At 38.6% G+C, this 24,923-nt stretch overlaps 2 pseudogenes; one reads left to right on the top strand and one right to left on the bottom strand.

The window, feature by feature from the left end:
- Window positions 1–9,005: 9,005 nt before the first annotated feature.
- On the bottom strand, window positions 9,006–14,041 carry LOC18054968 (annotated as a pseudogene).
- Window positions 14,042–18,567: 4,526 nt separating this feature from the next.
- On the top strand, window positions 18,568–23,919 carry LOC112095640 (annotated as a pseudogene).
- The last annotated feature ends 1,004 nt before the right edge of the window (window positions 23,920–24,923 follow it).

Raw genomic sequence — 24,923 nt, 5'->3', positions numbered from 1 at the left:
TCCTTCCCTCTTTGGAGAATGCACAATTTTTCATTCACCTTCCCTTCAAACTCAATGAAGACATAAACCCCACAAAAGCATCACACCTAGGTATGTCTCCTTCAGACCTCCTACTTGCCAAGCAAGAATGCTCTCAGTTACTCCAACAAGGCCTTATTGAGTCTACTAATTCAGATTGGGCTTGTCAAGCCTTTTATGTTGAAAAACGATCTGAATTAGTTCGTGGAAAAAAGAGATTAGTTATTGATTACCAACCACTTAATTCTTTTCTTAAAGATGATAAGTTTCCCCTTCTAAAAATCTAGACCCTGTTTGTCCATCTTCAAGGGGCTCGTATCTTCTCTAAGTTTGATTTGAATCTAAAGAAGTGTACCTTTTGCACCAATAAACTTGTATTTCTAGGATTTTTTTAAGTGTATTGGGAATACAAGTGGATGAGGAGAAGGTACGTGTAATCCAAGAGTGACTAAGTCCCACAAGTGTAAGTAATGTGAGAAGTTTTCACGGTCTTGCTAGTTTCTATTGACGATTCACATTAGTGTACCGCTTATTGAAGTAATAAAAAAATATGTTGGATTCAAGCAAAAGCTAAAGCTAACTAATGCTCCCCTATTGTCCTTGCCTAATATTAATAAATGTTTGAAATTGAATGCGATGCCTTAGGTATTGGTATTGACATTTCAAATGATCAAGCAAAAGCTAACCAATGCTCCCTTATTGACCTTGCCTAACTTTAATCAAACGTTTGAAATTGAATGCGATGCTATAGGTATTAGTATTGGTGCAGACCTAATGCAGGAGGGAGGACCAATTGCTTACTTTAGTGAGAAACTACCCTACTTATGATAAGGAGTTGTATGCATTGGTTCAAGAATTAGAAATGTGGCAGCACCACCTATGGCCTAAGGAGTTCATGATTCACACCGATCATGAGTCCTTGAAACACCTTAAAGGCCAACACAAGCTAAACAAGTTGCATGCTCAATGGGTACAATTTATAAAGACGTGTCCATATGTCATTTGTTACAAGCAAGATAAGGAAAACATTTTTGTTGATGCGCCGCATGTATGTCTTAATCTCGACACTTAATGCTAAACTGCTTGGTTTTGAACATATTAAGGAATTGTATCCCGACGACCATGATTTTAGTGTTGAATACCAAGCTTGTGAAAAGACTGCGCTGGCAAGTACTTTAGGCATGATGGCTACTTATTTCGAGAGAATAAACTATGTGAGAGAGAACCCATGGAGGAGGGTTGATTGGGCATTTTGGAATAATATGCTAAGGAACACTTCTATTGGCCACATATGAAACAAGATATTGAGAGACTGTGGTAGATGTGTCATTTGTAAGCAAGCCAAATCGAAAGTGCAACCTTATGGCTTATACACCCCGTTGCCAATACCTTGTGCACCTTGGACTGATGTTGGATGGATTTTATGCTAAGTCTACCTAGGTCTAAAAAAGAGAAAGTCTCAATCTTTGTGGTTGTGGATAGATTTTCAAAGATGGCACATTTTATTCCATGTCACAAAACAGATGATGCTTCTAATGTCGCTGACCTATTCTTTAAGGAGATTGTGAGGTTGCATGGTATGCCCAGGACAATTGTTTTGAATAAGGATGCTAAGTTTTTAAGTTACTTCTGGAAAACATTATGGGTTAACTTAGGAACTAAGTTGTTGGTTTCAACTACTTGTCACCCTTAAATTGATGGTCAAATAGAAGTTGTGAATAGAACTTTATGTACTCTGTTGCAGGCTATCATTAAAAAGAATATCAAAACTTCGGATGATTGTTTACCACATGTTGAGTTTGCTTATAATCGTTCTGTTCATTCCACTGTCTTTTAACCCCATTGGATTTAACTCTACTACCTGTTTCTGGGCGTGTTAACTGAGATGGTAAGAAAAAAGCTGAAACTGTCACAAGCACGTGGAATGAGGCATATTCAGATCCTCTTCAAGTTCACGTGGAATGACGCATATTCAGATTCAAAGAAGCACTTAATGGGTTAATTCAAGCAACTCGGGCTCAATAAAATTTGTGGAGGCTCGTTAAAGGAATTGCACATGATAAATGCATGATTCAGGCCCTTGAAATTTCCAAATAATCACTTCCATTAAATAAGAAGTTGACTTGTTCATTATAGCGAGAAAATATATTATTTTCCTTTTTTAGATGCTTTCCTGTTTCTTGAGGAGGCTAGTGGAAAAACAAATCAGTTATTTCTCTTTTGATTGCCTAGTTTTAATTTTAATTAATGTAAGGCATTTAAACTAATTAGGATTTTGATTTAATTTAGATTCTTTCTTATTCGCTTATATGAGGATTTTGATTTGATTTTGATTCTTTCCTATTTGTTTATATTCAAATTTTGATTTGGTTTTGGTTTAGGATTTACTTCCAAAAATTCTTGTAACCAACCCTATAATGTAATAGGGTTTTGATGCAATTGGTGAGAGAGTTAATTTTTGAACTTATCATATTTCTGTGGTGTTCAAACTCTTGACTTATCAATCAGATCATCCATAATTGGTTGTGGCATCACATACCAAGGTTCGTGCTTTCATTAAGCATTGGGTTGTGGTTCCATTCAATTCCAGGTTTAGATTTGATCTTGGGGACTAAAATAGATTAGGGTTGCGTCAGTTCTTAATGGAGTTTGTATTATCTAGGTTTCCCCTGACAAGAGAAAATGGAACCTTGAGCGAAGTAACTTCTATAGGGTCAAATATATCCATTGGCTTAAAAAAACCTTATGAAATTGTTAAAAATTAGAGTTCAACAAATAAATCCCAAAAATAAAATGCATATACATCCCAAAAATCTCATAATTTAATTTCACATGTTAAAAAGTATTTTAAGACTAAGGAAACCAATGAGTGTGAGCAACTTTGCCAAATCCCTCAGATGTTAGACCTATCAGTCAACCGGGAATCACAATAAACTATAATGAGTATAAAAACTCAATAAGCAAACTAGGATTTCATATAGCAAAACTAAAAACGTAACATATACAATGTATGTACAAAAAATAGCAGGAGTACAAACTTACTTTCATTCATAGGTTCCACATTCCACAAATCACTAATAAAAACTCAGTCTTATTCCACAAACCACTTTGTAGGACTTTACATATCGCATATCATATAATGAGCCTAAGTCATCGATCGGCAACTTACCACACATATCACATGTACAAATCCAAAGGAAAGGCCACACATATCAAAAGGTTCAAGTAAGAACTCATCACAATTTCACTTGTCACTTTCAGAAAAATACATCTCCTATGTGTGGCATTTTACGCCATGCGTGGCCCTCGAGAGGTGGCCCCTGCACAATCTAAAGAGATGACCCACACACAACTTCAAGAGTGGCCTCCAATGCAAACTCTCATAAAGCTCAAATAATAGCAAACTTCATACATGTATAAATCATAAATTGAAAATACACATAATTCTTTTCAAAATCCACACAAATGTAGATGTTCATTGTGATTTCTTGGTGATCACAACAATAAGCTTAACCTTGATTGTAATCTAACATTAAAGATTGAGCTCCTGATACGAAATCCCACAATGAAACTTTGAAACTCACACTTAAATTGTAGTTTCAACTTCCCAAGAAAGTTCTAAACACATTTATGACAAACAAAACCTTGACCCAATGCTTAAGAAAAGCATGAACCAAAGGTATAGAGAATGATATTGACGCCACACTTAAGAAATAGATGACAAGGGAATACCATTAAAACTTCAAGTGATCCTTTGCACATTCATGGAGGCCCAATTATTAAATGGATTAATTGAGAAAATATGGATTGAAAATGCAATTCAAGATGCAAGACATCATGAATTAGGCTTGAAGAGAAGACAAGGCATTGTGGGCATTATTCAAGTTATTGGGCAGCCAAATACAAAATTTGTATTAAATGCAGAAAGGTCAAATTAGGAATAAAAATTGTATTGATTGAGCCAGAATTAATGTGCAAGCTATATACCGTTGGAAAGATAATTATGTTAGCTTTCCAATAAATTTTACAAAGCTGGATTTGGAGTTCTCTAGAAGGAGTTATGACCAATTCATTACAGCTTGTGTCAGACTTGGGATTTTCAACGACTCCTTTGTTTTTCAACTTCATTTGTTTGTTTTGTCTCAAGTTTGTCAATATGTAAGGTAAGTCTATCATCAATGATGGTGGCTAACATTAAGTTTGTCAATGATAGCATTAATTATAGTAGGCTAGCATTAAGTTTGTCAAAGATAGCATTAATTATGGTGGGTTGGTGAAGACTTTTGAAACATCCTGACAAACCTACTTGGAGGGTTGTTCCAATGTTTCCATTTGTATTTTTAGGATCTTGGGTTTCTTTTAGTCTATTTAAATTCAGCAACCTTGCTATGTAATAATATTAGAGATTAATGTTATTTGAATTTGAAAGATTGTTCTTTCTTTGGTTCTTTTGAGAACTAGTGAACTTATCAAGAATTTGCATTCTTGCGGCGTTCTAAATTTAGACTTATCACTCACCTTCTCATCTATTTCTTGAGTGTGGCATCAATATCATTCTCTATACCTTTGGTTCATGTTTTCTTAAGCATTGGGTCAAGGTTTTGTTTGTCATAAATCTGTTTAGAACTTTCTTGGGAAGTTGAAACTACAAATTAAGTGTGGATTTCAAAGTTTCATTGTGGGATTCGCGTCATTTGGTATCAGAGCTAGTTTCTAATCAGGTTTGAATGTCTTATTTATTTTGATTATCAAAAAGAAAAAAAAAAGAGAGAAAATGTACAAAAAAAAAGATTACAAAAGGATTCAAGTATTTCTACTTTCATCAAATTGAATTTTAGTTATTCATTTTCCTTGACATAGTTTACACACATATCAATTGTGTTGCTTTGCTTGCTTGCTTTCCTTTCTTCAATTTCCTTTTTCATTCTTTGTGTTCTCTTAATTTCTTTTCTTTGTTAATGTGCTGGATTGTCATATTTGGTGTGCCACTTGGGTTTTCTTTTTCTTGATTTTGTTTATTTAGTTTAATAAAGAACTGAAAGAGAGAATTAAGTGTGGTAAAAGGCAAAACTTTGTGAGATCATTAGAGGGTAAAAGCCATTTTGTGTGTTAAAGACGAGAGTTAAGTGACATCAAATTGAGTGAAACACGTGAGGGAGTGTTGTGAGGTCTTTTTGCTAACATTCTTTTCAGATCACAAATATGTCAAAAGATCAAGAAGCTATAGACCAATCAATCATGCTCAAAGCCATGCAACAACAATTTGAGCACATGAATCTGATGTTTGGAGAGATTCGTGACAAATTGGAGAGGCAAGACACTGCCATAGCCAATCTACAAAGGGGGCAACAACCAATAGCTCATAATGTAATAGGTAATCAAGGGAGTGCTGTCATGGGAGAAGAAGATGGCGATGACATAGATGTTTTTGATGACCAGACCACCGTTGACATGAGTGGAAGAGATCCTAGGAGGGCAAGGCGTATAGATCGTGATTTGGGGAGTATCAAACTGAAAATTCATTCTTTTCAAGGTAAAAATGATCCGGAAGCTTATTTGGAGTGGGAAAAAAAGGTGGAGCTAGTATTTGATTGCCACAACTACTCTGAGGAGAAAAAGGTAAAATTAGATGTTGTTGAATTTACTGATTATGCTATTATTTAGTGGGATCAACTTGTTTTGAGTAGGAGACGAAATCATGAAAGACCTATAAACACTTGGGAGGAGATGATGGCCATCATGAGGAGGAGATTTGTTCCTAGTCATTATTATAGGGAGCTGCACCAAAGGCTTCAAAGTCTTATACAAGGTTCTAGAAGTGTGGAAGATTACCACAAGGAGATGGAAATAATCATGATTCGAGCCAACATTGAAGAAAAACGAGAGGCCACTGTGGCAAGATTTTTACATGGTTTAAATTAAGATATCAGAGCCACACTTCATGGTGAGGTGGTATCATTAGTAATTTGAATAATCTTATTTGATCTCCTAGAAGAAGATTCATCAACCATGGAAACAAACACATCTTCAACTTCTACATCATCTTCATATCATATTTCCCTTTCTTCTACTCTCTCTCTTCCCAAATCATGCTCTAAACACATCACCTCTAAATTGAGAATCTTGTTGAATATTCTTATATTCCAGAATCTGCTCAAATCAATGAGTCCCAGTTTCCCATCATGAGTCCTTACAATCTCTACAAACAGAAAACTTCTCTCACTAGAAGTATTCGGACCCTCATTTCCACTAAAAGACCACTCCCAAAAGAGTATATCCAGTCTTCTAGATTGGATCAGTGTGCTCTACAAGCCTCACAAAGTGAACAATATGTCACTATGGAAATATCCTCAAATCTCATCGCCAACTGGAAACGAGAAGGATACACACACCTCTATCTTGGTGGTGTACGATTAATTCTCACTCTTCATGGTCGAAAAGGCTTACCTGTTACAGTTCGAATTGCTCTTCTAGACACCAGGTTCAAGGAGTATCAACACGCTGTTGTAGGAACCGTTCTGACAACCCTTCATGCTGGCAGTGTCTTATTAACCTTTTACCCAAATTTCAACCTCTCTCTTGAGGATCCCAATCTTCCAACAACCCTTAAAGTCCAGATCCAGCTCCAAAGAGCAGAACAAACACCCACATCAAAGATTGCAACCCTCCATCATCAAATAGTGTATCGATTACAAAATCATGAACTAGATCTTCCCACACCATACACAACTTCTGATGCCCTAATGATATTGGCAGACACAGACACAATTCCAACCATCATCCAAATCCCCAAACAAATCCAGAAACAAGATCTGCTCAAACTCATGCCTCTTGAATGGCTAACCAACTATGAGCATTTTCACCAAAATTCTGAACCAGTCCAAACCACAGAAGCTACATTTGACAGACGACCAAATGGTCAAGTCAAACTGTCTTTTCAAACTCCTGACACCAAGCCCGTTCCAGACAGTCCATAGCTTTCTTATACTGCTATGATCACAGCAGTTCAAACTGGTCAAGAAAAGAAACTTCCTATTCATGGTTTTTCATCAGAAGGATATCTAGTATATCCTGATAAAATCAATGGTCATTTTCTATGGGATGTTCATGAAGCCCATATGTGCAATCCGGATTGTCCTTGCTTGGATGATACGGATATTGATGAAGAATTGGAAGTTATGCGGAGAAAGAAAAACAAAAAGAAAAAATCTTCTTATCCACCACCATCTTGCAAACCCTTTCTTCCACAACCTCCACCAGATCCCAAACCTCCTGTCCATCCAATTAGATCTTGCCTTATGTTTTCAAGTCATTCCTATGAGGAATCATTTCCTCAACTTGAAAAACAGACAGACACACAAACCCGTGTCACCTCAAAACCTTTTGTTCAATCTCCAATTACAGCCTCTGGGTAACCTGAAGAACCAAAACAGTATGAAGCTGTTTTGAATTGGCAAACCAAAAATGCCAATGCTCAAAATCATACTCTTCACCAACTCGGTAAGAAAATTGACCGTGTTGCCACTCAAGTCTCCCAGACTGAAACTAAAGTTGATTCAACCAGCAGTCGTTTAGATCAGATGTATATACATCTTCAAGATCGGATTTCTGAACTAGACGCCGATCTCAGACGAATGATCAACAATCATATCTGGGGTCCAGAGTTTAATAAAAAAGAAGCCGAGATCAGAAAACTCAAGGCTAAATTGTCCAGGATTGATGCTGAAAAGACTCGACCTTCTCTTTTTACTCAACCACAACCTACACCAGTATCTCCTCCAATCTTTAACACCTATGCATCTTTCTACACACCATTCCGACCTCAACAACCTGTTTATAATTAGTTCTTTGGTTTCTCCCACCTTCAACCAAGTCAAAATCTCCGAACCACATCCAAAGGCCACTTCCTCCTCCTTTACCTCTACAATCCCTCCAGAAGCATCACCACAAGACATTCCCGAGCCTCTTAAAAAAGATAAAAGCCCAATGGACCAGTACCATTATCATAATGTCCAGACCCAATCCTCAGATTCCTCTGACTCTTCTGAGCCTGAAACAAATAATTCATCTTCGTCCTCCTCTTATGACTCATCAAATGCCTCCACTGACTCTGAGTCTGAATATGCTGACATTACAGGCATATTAATGGCCATCGAAACTGCAGATCCGAGTGCCTTTACTCCAACACCTATTGTTGATGACAATCCTTCTGACCAAGCTTCTCAAACAGATCCAGTACCACGACCAGTTCATGACCACTCAACAAAACTATCTTCAGCATCTTGGTTTACATTTGATGACATTCCCCTTCACAAATGGTCTGCTAGACTTCAAGAATTTGCTACTTGGATTAATCTTCAAGGTACCAAGCCTAATGCTCAACCTCAAATCGTTCTTCGTGAATTCATGGCCAGCTCCATGGGATCTTTACGAGACTGGCTAGAAAGCTTAGGAGAATACAGACAGCTCCAATTCATGGAATCTCTGATTGGTACAGCCCTCAATATTATTCATGAGCAATTCATTGGTGAAAAAACTGCTTCCACTGAAGCAGACAGAAAAGAATACCATCAGATGAAATGCTGTTCTCTTAAAAGAAATCTTCTGGATGCTCATTACAAAAGAATGAGTATTCTATTCTACAAGCTAAATGGGTTCAATGAGCCATCTCTTAAACATGTCTTCATTGCCTCTCTTCCTCTTGAGTTACAACCCGATCTTCAAAGAAAACTCACAGCCACAAATCTGAGCATAGCTGATATCTCTCTGGGAAAGATTTTTCAAATGGCCATGCTATCTCTTGATAAGATTTGTGAATAGAAAGCATTCTTCAAAGATCTCATGGAAGACAAAAAACCCTTCTCTGAAGCTTGTAAAAAACCTCATCTCAAGATGGAGTGTAAAGATGAAAAGAAGTGTGTTTGTTCAACTAAAAAGAAAAAAACATTTTCAGAAACACTTCCACAAAAAATCCTCCTCTTTCTATCTAACAAAATCAACAAGTACCGCATTATATAAGAAATTAGAAACTAACTTGCTTTAATCACAACAAAAAGAATCAGATTATTTTCTCATTCAAAATTCTTCCATGCTTGGGAACTTCATCACAAATGTACTTACAAAGCTTCCCCAATGCAATGTCCCTCCATCTCATGCTTCAGTTTCAGTTTGTGTCTCTTCGTATGTCTCTCCAAGAGTAAATCGAACAAACCTTCGAACTTTAATATTTTCCCCAATTGCAGCAACAGTTTGCTTGACCAAGTCTTTCACCAAAACACTATCATCCTTGATAAATGGCTGTTCTGAAAGAGCAAGCTCACCAAGCCTCTTTATGATTCTCCCTTCAATGATTCTCTCCCTAATGTTCTCAGGTTTCGAAATAAGGTCCTCCCTCTGCATCTCAATCTCCTTTTCTTTATTTATGATGTCCTCCAGAATGTCTTCAATGGATATGAATTGCACTTGCGGGCAAGCCACAACTTGCATTGCTAGATCATCAACCAACTCCTTGAATTTTTCACTTCTTCCCACAAAGTCTATCTCACAATTGACTTCAATTAGTACTCCGATGCGAGAATCATGAATATATGAACCAATTCTACCCTCCGCTGTAAGCCGGCCTGATTTCTTATCAGCACTAGAGAGACCCTTTTTCCTGAGGTACTCCTGTGCCTTCTCAAGATCCCCTCTAGTTTCAGAGAGAGCTTTCTTGCAGTCCATCATTCCTGCTCCTGTTTCCTCCCTTAGTTGTTTAACAAGTGCAGCAGAGACTGCAACTGCTGGTGGTCTGCAATAGGAAATTAAGCATTTGTATCACTTGCAACATAAAAAACATCTGCAGGCCGCATTTATATTTCCCAAATGCACATGCACAAAATGTACCAGCTAATAAAACAAAGTTTCTATAATATGGTGACTCAGACAGACCAACAGCAGAGAGACTAATCTCCTACTACACCTTGGTATGGACCTAGGCCTTCTGCCTTTCACGATATGCCATTGACCCAAATCACCGTTGGCAATAAAAAGAAAAAGTTGAAGATATGAAAAAATATAAGTGCTCCCCAAATTGAGGGGAAAAAAAAAAAAAACACATGTAGTTATCCAAAATATTATGCACTTACTCATGCTAAGGCCTTGACAAGCATAAATTCAAAGAGAAATCAATATTGGGGGATGTTAGATAACAAAAATAATAGTGTGAATGTATATGAAGATAGCTAATTATGAAACACAAATGTTTGCATGAGTGTTTGTAGGATTTTTGGCTATTGCAAATGCAGTCTACATTCAGGCTCAACAAATTTTGTATTATCTATGGGTTCGAACAAGTTGGGACAGAACCAACAGAGAGAAACTGGAAAAGAAAAATTCAATTTTTATTTGCCCTAGTTTTAGCCAGGCTATTTGATGGGAAGGTCAATTGTTTTTCTTTACATAATGAGCTCATCCTACTCCAAATTAATGCCAATCTTTCACATGGTGATGATTGTTTTTGAAATCACATTATGGTTAGTTATGAAACACATAAGATAATGAAAAACTATTATATCTCGTAATACTATACAAGTTCGCGGAATGCAACTTACTTCTCTACAGTTTCCTTTGTTTCAGCTGGAGCAGGCTGTTCTTTTGCGATTGGTTTTGCAGCAGTCTGAGCAGCAACCTCAGCAGCAAAATCCTGGCTTTTCTTCTCCAAGCCCTCTCCAAGATTGTACCGCACAAACCTTTTGACTTTTATGTTTTCTCCAATGGTTGCAATGGTTTGCTTCACCTAGTCTTTTACCACCATCTTATCATTCTTAATGTATGGTTGTTCAAGCAATGCCAACTCCTCAAGCCTCTTTCTGATCCGCCCTTCAACAATCTTTGACCTGATCTGCTCTGGTTTCGACAAGAGATCTTCCTTCTGCATTTCAATTTCTTTTTCCTTGTTCAGTATCTCTTCAGGAACATCTTCTGTAACAATGTACTTCACTTGGGGACATGCAACCACCTGCATGGCTAGGTCATCAACCAGCTCCTTAAAAATGTCACCTTGAGAGACGAAATCTGTCTCACAATTCACCTCTACCATGACACCAATCCTGCTATCATAAATATAAGAACCTATTCTTCCTTCAGCTGTGGCACGACTGGCTTTCTTTTCAGCACTTGCTAGCCCTTTCTTTCTAAGAAATTCCTGAGCTTTAATAATGTCCCCTCCAGTCTCTACAAGTGCTTTCTTGCAATCCATCATTCCTGCTTCTGTTTCTTCACGAAGCTGCTTTACTAGAGCTGGTGATACAGTTGCTGCAGTCATCAACCAAAAACAAGTAGATAGTGGAAGTCAGTACGCTCTAGTACCACTGCAACTGCTATGTGAATTATACACACACAAAACATTGGCAAAATTTACAGTTAGAACAACAAGCTGAAAGCATTACTTAACTTCACTCGTATATTTTTAATTGTAATGTGATTCCTCATTTCACTAAGGCCTAAAGGCAGTGTTAGTAGAAGTTTCCAATAATCAGGATAGTACTTATAGGAAACAGGTTTCAATAAGACTTGCATCACCAACATGATTGGGCATTAAATGATTAACCATGATACATTATGATCATGCATAAACCACCTGAAACACCCTCCAATTACAAAATATTGCAATAGATTGTCCAAAATCCCTACTTTAAATTTATGCCAAGATATCATCAGAAGACACCATTGAAATGCAAACACTACAATGATGTGTTCTATGCTATACCAGAGGTCATGAAAACTGATTACTTGGACAGTTATGGCCACATGTGAATGGCACCTGTCACTGTTTCCTAACTGAATATCTTAACTAAACAATTTTCAGCTCATTATCTTATTTTGCACAATCTAGTTAAATACCATATCATCTCTTCGCTTTAGAAGAATTATGTTTAAGGTTTCAGGTTGACATTTTGGACACTAAAATATAAATTTCTGAGATAGAAATTATAAAAACAACTATTAAAAGAAAAACTTTGAAAGAAAATGAAGCCTAGCTTGAAACCTTTAGTTTTCTGGGAAGAGGAAATATCTGGTTCTTCCCCTGAGCTGATGATACTGCCATTTTTGTCAGGGATAGGTCCAGATTCTTTCTCTTTGAGTGATCCAGCTAAAGGAATTTCACTCTCTGTAGTAGGTGTTTGGATTTGCTCTTCATCTTTTGCTATGACATCATCAGTTTGATTTTGTACAACTTCTTCATCTTTTGGACTGTCGAAAACTGAGACTTGTTCAGCTATCTCTCCAGATAAGTTGGTTGAAGCAGCCTCCCCAATTATCTGCTTCTCAGTAGATACACTCCCCTCAGGTGCCAAAGCTTCAGTAGTATCCTCAGTTTCTTTCTCTTCTGTAGCAGGTGTTAGTATCTGCACTTCATCTTTTGCTATCGTATCTTTAGTTTGACTCTCTGTAAATTCTCCAGCTTTTGGACCATCAGTGGACAGGGCTTGTTCGGCTATTTCTCCAGATACGTCAATAGAAGGAGTCTCCTCAATTGTCTAATTCAAAGTAGTCTCCTCTGTTTCTTTCTCGATGGTTTGGAGTGCACCATCCAAAGTTTCTGGCGAGCCTGACATTACATTTTGGGGGTCCTCATTTCTGTTTGTAATGTCAGCTAGCTCATCCTTCTCTTTCGACGGAGCTTCATCATCTTCAACTATTTCACTCATTATAGAAGGAACACTGGCCATACCATTGTCGCTGCTGGTTGGTTGGTCCTGCACCTTGGGGATACTTGATCCAGCTTCCATTTGGCTCACCTCTCCCCTTATCTCAATAGGGGTTGGTTTCTCTAATTTTTTAGCAGCTGTTGCTGACTTATCCCTCTCATCCAAAAATGAAGAAATATCCTTGTTGCTCCGAAAGGCCAGCACAAAGGGGTTTGTTGCAGCATGGATAACCCCTTGGGTGAGCTGTAGGTTCAACCCCACATCGTCCTCTTTCTTCATTGTCAAAGTTACTTGTCCCCTTGAGATACGCAGTACACGGACACTGACTTCCTGGCCTACCTGTAATGATGAGCCTCCCATCATGTTTGCAAACCCATCATCAGATTCCTCTGATGTAGGAAGGAATCCTTCCTCCCCCTCAGGAAGAGATATGAAAGCACTAGAACGGGTCAAATTTTTCACTGTGCCCTCTAGGTCCTGTCCCTTGACAAACTTTGTGGTTTTCATCTCATCCTTTTTTTGACCAGGCTTCGAAGTGCTCCGTCTGGCAGTCCTTACCTTGTCACCACTGGCAGTAGCATCCTTCTGTTGTTGCAGCATGCTAATATCATCACTTTCACTCATGGTAAGAGAAATACGTCCTGTCTTAGCATTTGCTTCAATTAATCTAACCTTAACCTCTTGTCCAACAGACACAATGCTTCCAACATCTTTAACAAAGTTATCACTCAGTCTTGAAACATGTACCAGGCCATCTGTGAAAGCTCCGAAATCAATGAAAGCACCAAATGGCTGGATCGATCTTACCTTACGAGTAAACGTTGCACCAGGAATTAAGTCTTCATTCTTTATAGGTGGCATCTCACTTTTCCTAGATATTCTTGATCGTCTGGACTCAACTAGAGTGGGACTGGCCTCTGATTTTATAGAGGAACTTTCACTTGTTTCAACATCAGACGGAATGTCTGAGGCTCCAACAGAATCATCATCTGCAGTAGGTGAATCTGATTCCTCCACGGATACATTGATCCCTGTGGCTGATATTATGTGGAGAGCAAATTTATGCTGTAAAGCAGACCCGCTTTGGAATTGTGAAAAGAATCTGACAGAAGATGGAAGAGGTAAAAGAAATCTCTGTGAGGATATTGTTTGCTTTGTAGATTTCCTTGTTGAATTGTATCTTGTCAAACAATTGTTCTTTTTTATAGTAAAAGCAGTCACAGGAATGGATGAAATACTGCTTATAGAACATGGGATTACAGGCGTCATCTTCAATTCAACTGCCAGATTAATGGTCTAGTCTTGTGGCTAAAACAAGTACTTCATCCCTATCTTCACCTGCAAAAAGTACAGAATATGCACTAGATCATGAATCTACCCTATGCATGATATATCAAGAATCAAGTCCAAGAAATTCAACAAGCATAACAACTTTTTACAGCAAAATGAGTGTCATATGGTTCAACAAGTAAGATTTGCAATCACAGGCCTGAGCATTGGGCTAGAGCACTATGATTAAGTCTTTTCCACAAGTCACCTTCAAGCTCAATTATATATGTCATTGGCTCACTAAGATATAAGACTGTTGGGATATAACATTATCATCTAAAAGATATTGGTCCAGTCGAATAACAGTCAAAAAGCCTCAATCAGATATTTGGACTTAAGATGAATTTTTCAATTTTTGTATTTTTTTAATCCTCCGGCCACTTTAAATTACTGACATTAGTTTTTCAAATGGCCATGCTATCTCTTGATAAGATCTGTGAACAGAAAGCATTCTTCAAAGATCTCATGGAAGACAAAAAACCTGTCTCTGAAGCTTGTAAAAAACCTCATCTCAAGATGGAGTGTAAAGATGAAAAGAAGTGTGTTTGTTCGATCAAAAAGAAAAAACATTTTCAGAAACACTTCCACAAAAAATCCTCCTCCAAAAAACCTTTTCGGTATTTCAGAAAGAAAGATGTTTCTCAGTACCGAAAGAAAAAATCCGACCGTTGTTTCATCTGCAAGAAACGCGGCCACTTTGCCCGAAATTGTCCTCACAAATCGGCCAAAGCTATTCGTCTTATCCAACATCTTCAACATTCTTCCCTGTTATCTGAGAATGAGGATGTCGAATCAAATTTTTCCTAATAGTCAGCCCAAGATGATCATACTGCCTTTCTTATCGCAGAATCTTCAGATTCTGAAGATATTTCAGTCATCTCTACAATTCAGACTGTTAATCATGTTTCCATTATTCCTAGACCTTCTCTCAAGATGTCCATCCTTCCTTCCAAATTCCATAAACCTATTCTTGTCATCGGGTTTATTGACACTGGTGCGGATACCAGTATGATTGATCCTTCTGTTCTCCCCTCCAACTGTTGGGAACATCATTCCAAGCTCTTCCGAGCAGTTAATGGTGAAATCTTTGAAACCACTTTAATTAACAAAAAACCCATTGGTATTCAATTCTTTCCGAATTGTATAATTTAGAAAAAGATTATAGCCTCCAAACTTCCAGATAAAGATTTACTTACAGGTTTTGACATCCTTCATTTAGTTAAAAACCTATTCCTCACTAATTCTGGAGTTCGCTATAAACAGATGTTCTTGCCTTATACAGATACACTACGTCTGTATACACTTTCTAAAACACAATCTCCATACAGTCAAATCTCACAAAAGTTCTTAGAGTTCTATCCAGAAAACCATTCACAGTTCCATCATCCTTCCCCTCTTTGGAAAAATGAACAATTTTTCATTCACCTTCCTTTTAAATTCAACGAAGACATAAACCCCACAAAAGCTTCACACCCAAGTATGTCTCCTTCAGATCTCTTGCTTGCTAAGCAAGAATGTTCTCAGTTACTTCAACAAGGTCTTATTGAGTCTACTGATTCAGATTGGGCTTGTCATGCCTTTTATGTTGAAAAACGATCTGAATTAGTTCGTGGAAAAAAGAGATTAGTAATTGATTACCAGTCACTCAATTCTTTTCTTAAAGATGATAAGTTTCCCCTTCCAAAAATCCAGACCCTATTTGTCCATCTTCAAGGGGCTCGTATCTTCTCTAAGTTTGATTTAAAAGCTGATTTTTGGCAACTTGGTATTACACCGGTTGACTGTCACAAAACTGCCTTATGCATTCCAAATGCCCATTATCAATGGACTGATAAGCCTTTTGGTCTTCAAGTCGCTCCCTCCTTATTTAAAAAAGCCATGACAAAAATCTTTAGTCCTATTCTCCATCATGCATTGGTCTACATTGACGATATCTTGTTATTTTCTTCTGACCATGAGAGCCACTAGAAGCTCCTTTTGGATTTCTTTCACATTGTGCAGGCACATGACATCATGCTTTCCGAAAAGAAAAGTAGCATAGGAAAGGAATCAATTGACTTTCTTGGCGTGGTGATTAAAGACGGCCAGTATCAGCCTGGTCCACATATTGCAATCGAATTACTAAAGTTTCCAGACACACATCTCAACAGAAAGCAGATACAACAATTCCTCGGGATTGTTACTTTTATCCCAAAAGTTGCAATCCACACCAACCCGCTGTCATGCATGCTTAAAAAATAGTGCCCTCCATGGGGCCTTGCTCAGACAGAAGCTGTCAAGCAGCTAAAGGTCATAGCACAATCATCTCTTCCACTCCGAATTCCCACAAGTGGACAACGCATCTTCCAGACTGATGCCAGCGATGATTATTGGAGTGCCATTTTTCTCGAAGACATCAATGGCGTGCGTCATTTCTGTGCACATGCAAGCGGACGGTTCAAAGACTCTGAAAAGAACTACCATGTGATCTACAAAGAGATTTTGGCAGTCAAATATGGAATTAAGAAATTTGAATTCCATCTCATCAACCACAAATTCCTTATCAACATGGATAACTCTTCTTTTCCCCACATCTTTGACTTCAAGAACAAATTGCTACCTGACAAGCAATTACTCAGCCTCAAAACCTGGTTTGCTAAATATGATTTCATTGTTCAACACATAAAAGGCAACCAAAACCTCATTCCAGACTTCCTCACCCATCCAGCTATAAATAAACCCGCACTCATTTCCTCAATTCAAATCATTCCAGTTATAGCCATGCATCTCCAACTTCCTTTCAAAGCTCTCAACCAAAGAAATTTCCCCACAAACATCTCTTTTCAATCGGCTTCCCAATTGCAAGATTTTGCAAAGAAGTTCCTTTACCGGTTTTTCTTTAATGTTCAGACCAAAAAACCTGACTGATTTCCTAATCTTTGCATGGAGCACCTGTTTCTCATAGGACTCACTCTGTCCTCTCTGTCCATCTCTGAAGATGAGCTTTGGTATATGTGGTGTCTCACCACCTTGTATGCTACAAAGCTAGTTTTTCCCATCAAACCAGTCCTGACTCACCTTACCACTCCAGAGTTCTCCCCAGACCTTCTATGGACTCTTTTTGAATGGTATTCTCCCCTCACTTGGTGGTGCCAGCAACTCCACCATTTGTATACCTTTCACAGCTTAGACAAAATGCCAAACCAAGAAGCTACCATGTGGACTACAGCTTTCATCGTCCACAGGCCTTATTTCCACTATTCAGAAACACGAGACTACTGGACACAGGACATGGCATATGAATGGAAAACTTACCCTCATCCATGATACAGCGGTAACCTCCGTTCTCAAAGCCTATCTCATGGAACTTAACAATGTTCCTCCACCTACCACAAACATTCACCACACCTCCATTGGACCATCACACACCCTTGAAATAATTCCAAAAACACAAGGCTGTACTCCAGGTTCAAGTTCAAGTCCTCAAGGAATACTTGTCATGGAACGTCCTGACTACACCAATGTCTTATTCCAAGACGCTCAGAACCCATGGGAAGACTTTCAGGCCCTTCTCCATACTGACACTCCCCATTATACTGTCACCAACCCCGACTCTCCTGCTGCATCTACCTCACAGCACATATCTGAAGCTGATGAAGAAAAGTATCAGCAAGCTGAGGCGTATCTCGACCAGAGACAGAGGCATCGGCACAAGCGACAATATAAGACAGAAACAGGAGACGTGTCACCATCGCGCTATCCATCCACTCCATAATGACACTTTGTCGCTCTCACACAACTTTTGATGCAATAACCCATGTGACTCCTGTTTGTCTTTTGTTAAAGTCCTTGTCGGTGTGCTTTACTTTTGTTAAAGTCCTTGTCGGTATGCTTTACTTTTGTTAAGGTCCTTGTAAGTATGCTTTACTTTTGTTAAAGTCCTTGTAAGTATGCTCTACCTTTTGTAAAAGTCCTTATCGGCATGTTTTGCTTTCAAAAAAGGTGTGCTATGTGATATAATCATTCGAGAGGTCCTGTTCTCAATGATCCTCTATATAAGGCACCTTTGGTCTCAGTTGTAAGGGAGCCGATATGAAAATAAAAGCTTAAGTTTTATACATTATGTTTCCCTAAACCTCTCTCTCTCTTCTAGGAATTAAAGAAATTATTTGAATTAATAATGATACGCTCACCTCAAAATTTCTAAACTGAGTATGCTCTGCACTTGCCTCAAGCTTGAGGATCCTGTGCATCAGAAAGGTCCTGTTTTTATCCTCCAAAATCGATTTTTATAAAATGAAAGTATTTTCTCAGAACGTTCACCCTCTTTGAAGGCCATGAGTGCCGAGTTTTCGGGTGGTAACGTGAAAAACCGTTTTCACATATGATTTTCGGATTTGGTATTAACTGGATAAGTGTATATCGGCTGGAAACCAGAACTTGCGGGCTACTGGCCCTAAGGACAGAATTTGTGTTGTCGTAGATTTGGTAGAACAACGCCACGTACAACAACCCACTAGTATCAGAGCAGCACTACGTTGAGTTGGAAGACATGGTTCACATGGGCATGAAAGTGGAACAACTACTAAAAAAGAAAGGTTCAACTAGAACCAATTTGGGTTCATCTTCCTCATGGAAGTCGAAATGGAGCAAAGATGAAAAGGTTGTTTCAAAGCCTAAGATTGAGCCAATCAAGGATCATAAAGAGGGAGGCAACCAAAGCAAAGGTAAATCTGATTCCCAACACTCTAGAAATAGAGATATTAAGTGTTTTAAATGTTTGGGGACAGGTCATATTGCATCTCAATGCCCAAATAAGAGAGTAATGATCTTGAGGGATGATGGTGATGTTGAAACCGAGAGTGAATTAGATGATGATCTTATGCCACCTTTGGAGGATGCTAATGATGGTGTAGAATATCTTGTTGATGGTAAATTGATGGTTGCTAGGCGTGCTCTCAACATGCAAGTAAAAGAGGATGCATAAGTACAACGTGATAACATCTTTCATACTAGATGCCACATCAAAGATAAGGTATGTAGTATGATAATTGATGGTGGAAGTTGTACTAATGTAGCTAGCACTAGTTTAGTTGAAAAATTAAATTTGAAAACTTATAAGCTACAATGGCTGAATGATTGTGGGGAAGTTAAAGTAAATAAACAAGTGCTGGTTTCATTCTCCATTGGGAGATACAAGGATGAGGTTCTATGTGATGTAGTACCCATGCATGCTGGACACATTCTTTTGGGTCGACCTTGGCAATATGATAGGCGTGTGACACATGATGGTTACTTAAATAGATATTCTTTTGTAATGAACAAAAGGCAAATCACTCTTGTACCATTAACACCTAGGCAAGTGTATGAGGATCAAATGTCAATACAAAAAGAGAGTGATACAAAAAATGAAAATGTGAGTACAAAAGAAAGAGAGATTGAGAGAAAAGCAAGTGAAAAGATAGAAAAAAATATTGTTGAGAGAAAAGAGAGGCAGCAAGTGAACTTGTTTGCAAAGAAGTGAGATTAAGAGGGCTTTCTTTTCAAAACAGTCTATCATTGTACTTTTGTAAAAAGAGGCTTGTTTACACACTAATGAGCTTAACTTTTCCTTGCCTAGTGCTATTGTGACTCTTTTGCAGGACTTTGATGATGTGTTTCCAAATGAAGTCCCTAACGGTTTGCCACCTATTAGGGGAATTGAGCATCAAATAGACTTCGTCCCTGGAGCTACCATTCCTAATAGACCTGCATATAGAAGTAACCCCAAGGAGACAAAGGAGCTTCAAAGGCAAGTTGAAGAGCAAAAGGATATGTGAGGGAGAGCATGAGTCCATGTGCGGTACTAGTTTTACTAGTGCCCAAAAAGGATGGAACATGGAGGATGTGCGTTGACTGTCGTGCAATTAATAAAATCACTATAAAGTATCGACATCCTATTCCTAGACTTGATGACATGCTTGATGAATTGCATGGTTCTTGTGTGTTTAGTAAAATTGATCTTAAAAGTGGGATTAGAGAGGGAGATGAGTGGAAAACTGTCTTTAAAACAAAATATGGTTTATATGAGTGGTTAGTGATGCCATTTGGGTTATCTAATTCACCTAGCACTTTTATGAGGTTAATGAACCATGTTTTGCGTGCTTTTATTGGTAAATTCGTAGTTGTCTATTTTGATGATATTTTGATCTATAGCAAAGGCTTAGATGAACACATTGAACATTTGCAAAGTGTATTGACTATTTTAAGGAAGGAAAAGTTGTATGCTAATTTGAAGAAGTGTTCCTTTTGTACAAATCAGATTGTTTTTCTTGGTTATGTTGTAAGTGCTAAAGGAATTGAGGTTGATGAAGAGAAGGTAAAGGCTATTAAAGAGTGGCCTACACCTAAAAGTGTAAGTGAGGTAAGAAGTTTTCATGGTTTGGTTAGTTTTTATAGAAGATTTGTGAAAGATTTTAGCACCCTTGCTGCACCATTAACTGAAATTGTGAAGAAACATGTGGGATTTAAGTGGGATAGTGAACGAGAAAGGGCATTTAATCTAATTAAGGAAAAATTGGTTTATGCACCATTACTTGCTTTACCTGATTTTACTAAAACTTTTGAAAATGAGTGTGATGCTTTAGGTATAGGTATTGGAGCTGTTTTGATGCAAGAAGGGTGTCCAATTGCTTACTTTAGTGAGAAATTGAGTGGAGCAGCCCTAAACTATCCTACCTATGACAAGGAGATGTATGCATTGGTGAGAGCATTAGAAACTTGGCAACATTATCTTCTACCTAAAGAGTTTATTATACACACTGATCATGAGTCCTTGAAGCATTTGAAAGGGCAAGGTAAGTTACATAAGAGACATGCCAAATGGGTTGAATTTATTGAGCCATTTCCTTATGTGATAAAATATAAACAAGGTAAGGAGAATGTGGTGGCTGATGCATTATCTAGAAGGTTTTCAAAGATGGCACATTTCATTCCATGTCACAAAACTGTTCACAGATCTTATCAAGAGATAGCATGGCCATTTGAAAAATCTTTCCCAGAGAGATATCAACTATGCTCAGATTTGAGGTTGTGAGTTTTCTTTGAAGATCGGGTTGTAACTCAGGGGGAAGAGAGGCAATGAAGACATGTTTAAGAGATGGCTCATTGAACCCATTTAGCTTGTAGAATAGAATACTCATTCTTTTATAATGAGCATCCAGAAGGTGTCTTTTGAGAGAACAACATTTCATCTGATGGTATTCTTTTCTGTCTGCTTCAGTGGAAGCAGTTTTTTCACCCATGAATTGCTCATGAATAATATTGAGGGTTGTACCAACCGGGGATTCCATGAATTGGAGTTGTCTGTATTCCCCTAAGCTTTCTAGCCAGTCTCGTAAAGAACCCGTGGAGCGGGCCATGAATTCACGAAGAACGACTTGAGGTTGAGCATTAGCTTGGTACCTTGGAGATCAATCCAAGCAGCAAATTCTTGAAGTCTTGCAGCCCATGTATGACGGGGAATGTCATCAAATGTAAACCAAGATGCTGAAGATGGTTTTGTTGAGTGTTCATGAACTGGTGGTGGTATGGGTTCTGTTTGAGATGCTTGGTCAGAAGGATTGTCATCAACAATGGGTGTTGAAGTAGAGGCACTTGGATCTGCAGTTTCAGTGGCCATTAATATGCTGGTAATGTCAGCATATTCAGACTCAGAGTCAGTGGAGGCTTGTGAGGAGTCATAGGGTGAGGTCGAAGATGAGTTATTTGTTTCAGGCTCAGAAGAGTCAGAGGAATCTAAAGATTGGATCTGGACAGTACGATAATGATACTGGTCTATTGGGCCTTTATCTTTGTTACGAGGCTTGGGAATGTCTTATGGTGATTCTTCTAGAGGCATTGTAGATGTAGAGGAAGGGGAAGTGGCCTTTGGTCGTGGTTCAAAGATTTTGACCTTAGATCTTGATTTTTTGGGTGAAGATGGTTGAGGAGTTGGTTGAAGGTGGGAGAAACCAAAAAACTGATTATAAACAGGTTGTTGAGGTCGGGATGGAGTGTAGAAAGGTGCATAGGTTTCAAAGATTGGAGGAGATACTGGTGTAGGTTGTGGTTGAGTAAAAAGGGAAGGTCTGGCCTTTTCAGCATCAATCCTTGACAATTCGGCTTTGAGCTTTCTAATCTCAGCTTCTTTTTTATTAAACTCTGGACCCCATATATGATTGTTGATCATTCGTCTGAGATCAGCATCTAACTCAGAGATGCGGTCTTGGAGATGTAGGTACATCTGATCAAGACGATTGCTGATGGAGTCAACTTTAGTTTCAGTCTGGGAGACTTGATTTGCAACACGGTCAATTTTCTTACCGAGTTGTTGAAGAGTATGATTTTGAGCACTGGCATTTTTTGTTTGCCAATTCAAAACAGCTTCATACTGTTTTGGTTCTTCAGGTTGCCTAGAGGCTGTAATTGGAGATTGAACAAAAGGTTTTGAGGTAACACGGGTTTGTGTGTCTGTCTGTTTTTCAAGTGGAGGAAATGATTCTTCATAGGAATGACTTGAAAACATGAGGCATGATCTAATTGGTTGAGCAGGAGGTTTGGGATCCGGTGGAGGTTGTGGAAGGAAGGATTTGCAAGATGGTAGAGGATGAGAAGATTTTTTCTTCTTCTTTTTCTTTCTCCGCATAACTTCCAATTCTTCATCAATATCCATATCATCCAAACAAGGACAATCCGGATTGCACATATGGGCTTCAGGCACATCCCATAGGAAATGACCATTGATTTTATCAGGATATACTGGATACCCTTCGGATGAAAAACCATGAATAGGAAGTTTCTTTTCTTGACCAGTTTGAACTGCTGTGATCATAGCGTATAGGAAAGCTGTGGACTGTTTGAAACAGGCTCGGTGTCAGGGGCTTGAAAAGATAGTTTAACTTGACCATTTGGTAATCTGTTAAACGTGGCTTCTGTGGTTTGTCCTGGTTCCGAATTTTGGTGAAAATGCTCATAGTTAGTTAGCCATTCAAGAGGCATGAGCTTGAGCAAGTCTTGTTTCTGGATTTGTTTGGGGATTTGGATAATGGTTGGAATTGTGTCTGTGTCTGCCAAGATCATCAAGGCATCAGAAGTTGTGTATGGTGTAGGAAGATCGAGGGCATGATTCTGTAATCGATAGACTATTTGATGATGGAGGGTTGCAATCTTTGATGTGGGTGTTTATTTTGCTCCTTGGAGCTAGATCTGGACTTTAAGGGTTGTTGGAAGGTTGGGATCCTCAAGAGAGAGGTTGAAATTGGGGTAAAAGGTTAATAAGACACTGCCAGCATGAAGGGTTGTTAGAACGGTGCCGACAACAGCGTGTTGGTACTCCTTGAACCTGGTGTCTAGGAGAGCAATTCTAGCTGTAACAGGTAAGCCTTTTCAACCATGAAGAGTGAGAATTAATCGAACACCACCAAGATGGAGGTGTGTGTAGCCTTCTCGTTTCCAGTTGGCAACGAGATCTAAAGGTATTTCCATAGTGACATATTGTTCACTCTGTGAGGCTTGTAGAGCACATTGGTCCAGTCTAGAAGACTGGATATACTCTTTTGGGAGTGGTCTTTTAGTGGAGATGAGGGTCCGAATACTTCTAGTGAAAGAAGTTTTCTGTTTGTAGAGATTGTAAGGACTCATGATGGGAAACTGGGACTCATTGATTTGAGCAGATTCTGGAATATAAGAATATTCAACAAGATTCTCGATTTTGGAGGTTATGTGTTTAGAGCATGATTTGGGAAGAGAGAGAGTAGAAGAAAGAGAAATATGAGATGAAGAGGATGTAGAAGTGGAAGATGTGTTTGTTTCCATGGTTGATGAATCGTCTTCTAGGAGATCAAATAAGATTATTCAAATTACTAATGATACCACCTCAACATGAAGGGTAGCTCTGATACCAGTGGGTAGTTGTACGTGGCGTTGTTACACCAGAGTGATGAGATCCTTGGCAAGCCAAGATATTTAAATCTCCTTTGGACCAGTAGTCCGTACACTTTGGTTTCCAGCCGATATACACTTATCCAGTTAATACCAAATCCGAAATTCATTTTTGAAAATAATTTTTTCACGATACCACCCAAAAACCTTCAAAGAGGGTGAACGTTGTGAGAAAACACTTTCATTTTAGAAAAATCGGTTTTGGAGGATAAACAGGACCTTTCTGATGCACGGGATCCTCAGGCTTGAGGCAAGTGCAGAGCATACTCAGTTTAGAAATTTTGAGGTGAGCGTATCATTTTTAATTCGAATAATTTCTTCAATTCCTAGAAGAGAGAGAGAGGTTTAGGGAAACATGATGTATAAAACTTAAGCTTTTATTTTTCAGATTGGCTCCCTTACAACTGAGACCAAAGGTGCCTTATATAGACAATCATTGAGAACATGACCTCTCGAATGATCATATCACATAGCACACCTTTTTTGACAGCAAAACATGTCGATAAGGACTTTGACAAAAGGGAAAGCATACTTACAAGGACTTTAACAAAAGCAAAGCACACCGACAAGGATTTTAACAAAAGTAAAGCATACCGACAAGGACTTTAGCAAAAGTAAAGCATGCTGACAAGGACTTTAACAAAAGTAAAGTAAAAGACAAACGGGAGTCACATGGGTTGTGCTATCAAAACTCGTGCGACAAAGATAAGGCGTTGTCATGGAGTGGAGGGATAACGAGATGGTGACACGTCGCCTGTGTCTTTTTCATATTGGCGCTTGTGCCGACGCCTTTGCCTCTGGTCGAGATACGCCTCAGCTTGTTGATACTTTTCTTCATCAACTTCAGACATGTGCTGTGAGGTAGATGGAGCAGGAGAGTCTGGGTTTGTGACAGTATAACGGGGAGGGTCAGTATGGAGAAGGGACTGAAAGTCTTCCCATGGGTCC

This window comes from Citrus clementina, unplaced genomic scaffold, assembly GCF_000493195.1.
Source record: "Citrus clementina cultivar Clemenules unplaced genomic scaffold, Citrus_clementina_v1.0 scaffold_1, whole genome shotgun sequence".
NCBI lineage: Eukaryota > Viridiplantae > Streptophyta > Magnoliopsida > Sapindales > Rutaceae > Citrus > Citrus x clementina.
The sequence above is the reverse complement of the archived record's forward strand: the minus strand, read 5'-3'. Positions and strand labels throughout refer to the sequence as shown.